Here is a 3,964-nt window from a genome sequence, read left to right on the forward strand (position 1 = left end):
TCTGCTGGATGCCGGCACCCAGCGTTGAACTCCTGATGCAAATCCTTTCTCTTAGTCCCACCACTCATGTATATTGTGCTCGCCTTCTGAAGGTCTTCCATGTTCTGCCTCCCTGGCCTATATAGCTGGTCACCTGAATACATATACCTAGCATACAAACCATCCTGCTCTTTTACATCACTCTATGGCCTCCTCCATCATGCCCCCTAAAAAGCTGAAAGGGGCATTGCCATCCAAGGTGTCCTTTCCCGTGCAGAAGACAACACCTGCCCCATCTTCATCCCTCTTCCGCTACCTCCTCGGGCCTATTAAAATCGAGTAGCCCTCTGAACACCATGTCCATTTCAGGCATAGATGTGGACTCTGAAGCTCCCCTGACTGTGAAATCTTTATGCCAGGTCCTGTCGGCATTTAAGTCTGATCACCTCTCCTCCACCACTATCATTCTACACTCCCTCCATGCCTCTCTCCTGCAGTCTCCCTTCCTAGCCAAGGATCCAGCACCATCATTACACCCTCTATATTCCTTCCTTCCAAATTAATCTTCCGTCAACACTCCAGCAACCTTGATAATCTCATTCACATCTCTCCCACAAACTCCTACCCCCTATCCTGTGCCCTCTGGAATGCCAGATCTGTTTGTAACAAACTGGCCCCTACTCATGACCTTTTTATTTCCAATTCCCTGCACCTCCTGGCCATTACAGAAACCTGGATTACTCCCTATGACACCACTTCTCCTGCTGCTCTCTCTGCTGGGGGCCTCACATTCTTACATACACCCCGACCCGGAGGTTACCATGGTGGTGGTGTTGGCATCCCTTTACCCTCTACCTACACATACCAACTTATACCTCCAGAACTATCCCTTACATTCTCTACATTTGAGGTCCATGCTATACGCCTCTACCAGCCTACTAATCTTCAAGTTGCTGTCATTTACTGTCCACCTGGCATTTCCGCCAAATTCCTTGACAACCTTGCTTCCTGGCTACCTCACTTCCTCTCTTCTGACATTCCCTCCACTATCCTAGGTGATTTCAACATCCCTATTGATAACCACAGAAAATCACCTGCCTCTAACCTCACCTCTTCACTTGGTCTCTTCCAGTGGACCACCTCACCTTCCCATGTGATCGGGAGCTCACTGGATCTGGTGTTCTCTCACCGCTGCAATATATATGACTAATCCAATTCCCCTTTTCCCCTCTCTGACCACCACCTGATCTCTTTCAACTTATCTATCTCTGCTTCCTCATCTCTCCCTCCTAAGGCTACCATCACTAAGCGTAACATTGAGGCTATTGACACCTCATCCCTATCCTCCCTGTTCAACTCGCTTCTCTCTCCTGTTCTCTCTCACACATGCCCTGAACAAGCCACATCCCTACACAATGCATCTCTTACTTCTGCTCTTGACTCTGTCGCTCCACCAACCACTATTCACCCTCGCAGATCAACACCTCAACCCTGGCACACCAAATGCACCAGATATCTTCAAAAATGTTCACGTACTGCCAAGCGACAGTGGAGGAAATCACGCTCTAAGGCAGACTTCCTCCATTTCAAATTCATGCTGTCATCCTTCAGTGCTAACCTTTCCCTCGCTAAACAATCATTCTTCAACATTCTAATTTCTACCCAGTCTTCCAACCCCCGGTGCCTCTTTGCCACTGTCAACTCCCTCCTCTGCCCATTACCACCTCCTCTCCCTTCCTCATTGTCTGCTCTTGACTTTGCCACTTATTTTACATCCAAGATTGACTCCATACGTCAGGACATCACATCACACCAGACCAGCAACCAGCCACTACCCATCCCTTGCCACCCCTCCCCTTCCCTCTCACCAACTCTGACATCTTTCTCCCATGTATCTGGTGAGGAAGTCATGGCCCTCATTTGTTCCTCCCCCCACACCACGTCCCCACTTTACCCTATTCCCTCCCACCTCCTCCGCTACCTCTCTCCTTCTGCCTGTTCTCATCTTGCCCACCTTCTCAATCTCTCCCTCTCATCAGGCACTGTCCCCTCTGCCTTCAAGCATGCACTCATCTCCCCTATTCTTAAAAGCCTACCCTTGATCCAAACACCCTCATCAACTATTGACCCATCTCTCTCCTCCCTTTTGCCTCCAAACTCCTTGAGCGTATTGTCTATAACCACCTCACTGCCTTTCTTTCATCCCACTCACTGCTTGACCCATTCCAGTCTGGTTTCCGTTCTCTCCACTCCACTGAAACTGCCTTTACAAAAGTGTGCAATGACCTCCATGCAGCCAAATCTAAGGGCCACTACTCTCTGCTTATTCTTCTTGACCTCTCTGCTGCTTTTGACATTATGGACCACCCTCTCCTTCTGCAAATCCTTCACTCTCTTGGTCTGCATGATACTGCCCTCTCCTGGCTTTCCTCCTACCTCTCTGATCGTTCCTTCTCTGTCTCCTCTCATAACACCTCCCCCCCACTTCCACTAACTGTTGGTGTCCCCCAAGCTTCTGTTCTAGGTTCTCTCCTTTTCTCTCTCTATACGTCCTCTTTGGGTGAACTCATTAGTTCTTTTAACTTCCAATATCACCTCTATGCTGATGACACTCAAATCTACCTTTCCTCCCCTGATCTCTTCCCGGCTCTCCTCACTCGTACCTCCAATTGTCTCTATGCTATCTACTCCTTGATGTCCCAGCGCTTTCATAAACTCAACATGTCAAAGACTGAGCTGATCATCTTCCCACCCTCCCGCACAACCTCACCTCCCACAATCTCATTATCCATTGATGGCACGACTATCTCCTCTAGCCCCCAAGTACGCTGTCTGCGTAATCCTTGACTCCTCCCTCTCCTTCAAACCATACATTCAGCACCTCTCAAAAACTTGTAATTTTCATCTCAAAAACATTTCCTAGGATCAGACCCTTTCTCACCCAGGATGCCACCAAGACCATTATACACTCACTGATTATTTCCAGACTGGATTACTGTAATCTCCTCCTAACTGGCCTCCCTGACAACTACCTCTCCACTCCAATCTATCCTCAATGCTGCAGCCCGGCTCATCTTCCTCACCAAATGCACTACATCCACCTCCCTTCTCCTACAAGTCCTTCACTGGCTTCCCTTCCCTTTCAGAATCCAATTCAAACTTCTCACACTCACTTACAAAGCACTCACCCACTCCTCTCCCACTTACATCTCTGACCTTATCTCCCTTTACTCTCCCACCCATCCTCTTTGCTCTGCTAATGCATGCCGACTCTCCTGTCTTCTGATTACTTCCTCCCACTCCTACCGCCAAGATTTTTCACGTGCTGCTCCCTTACTCTGGAATTCTCTACCTCTCCCCCTCAGACTCTCCACCTCTCTACAGAACTTCAAACAGGCTCTTAAGACCCACTTCTTTACCAAACCCAGCCAAATCTCATCCTAATGCTCTGTCCCACGCTCGGTCTTCCCCATCTGTGTCACCCCATGTCTGTCTGCCCTTCCCCATTAGAATGTAAGCTCTCACGAGTAGGGCCCTCTTCCCTCATGTGATTTTCCTTTTCTTACTTTAATAATCCTCAACTGCCCAAATCCTGCAGTTCTCGGCCACCTTGATACTTATCTCAGTGTTGTCTACTGATGTAGTTATGCTTAGTAACCCTGTACTTGTCCGATATTGTCTTCAACTGTGAGTCACTGTTTTCCTGTTTTGCTCATGTGCATATGTACTCTATAAATGGGTGCTGCGGAACCTTTGTGGCGCCATATAAATAAAGGATAATAATAATAATCTAGCTGCCGCCCTCACGGCGGCAATCAGGGAGGTAGAGTCAGAGGTGGGAAACCACACAGATCATTTGGAGCACAAGTTGGAGGAGCTTGTGACTTCTTATAATGACCTCATTACTGCACATGACCAGCAAAGGGCTGATCTGGACACACTTCATGATAAAATGGCAGATATGGAGGACTGCTCCAGCCATAAC

Source organism: Pseudophryne corroboree, chromosome 8 (assembly GCF_028390025.1).
Source record: "Pseudophryne corroboree isolate aPseCor3 chromosome 8, aPseCor3.hap2, whole genome shotgun sequence".
In the NCBI taxonomy this organism is placed as follows: Eukaryota; Metazoa; Chordata; class Amphibia; order Anura; family Myobatrachidae; genus Pseudophryne; species Pseudophryne corroboree.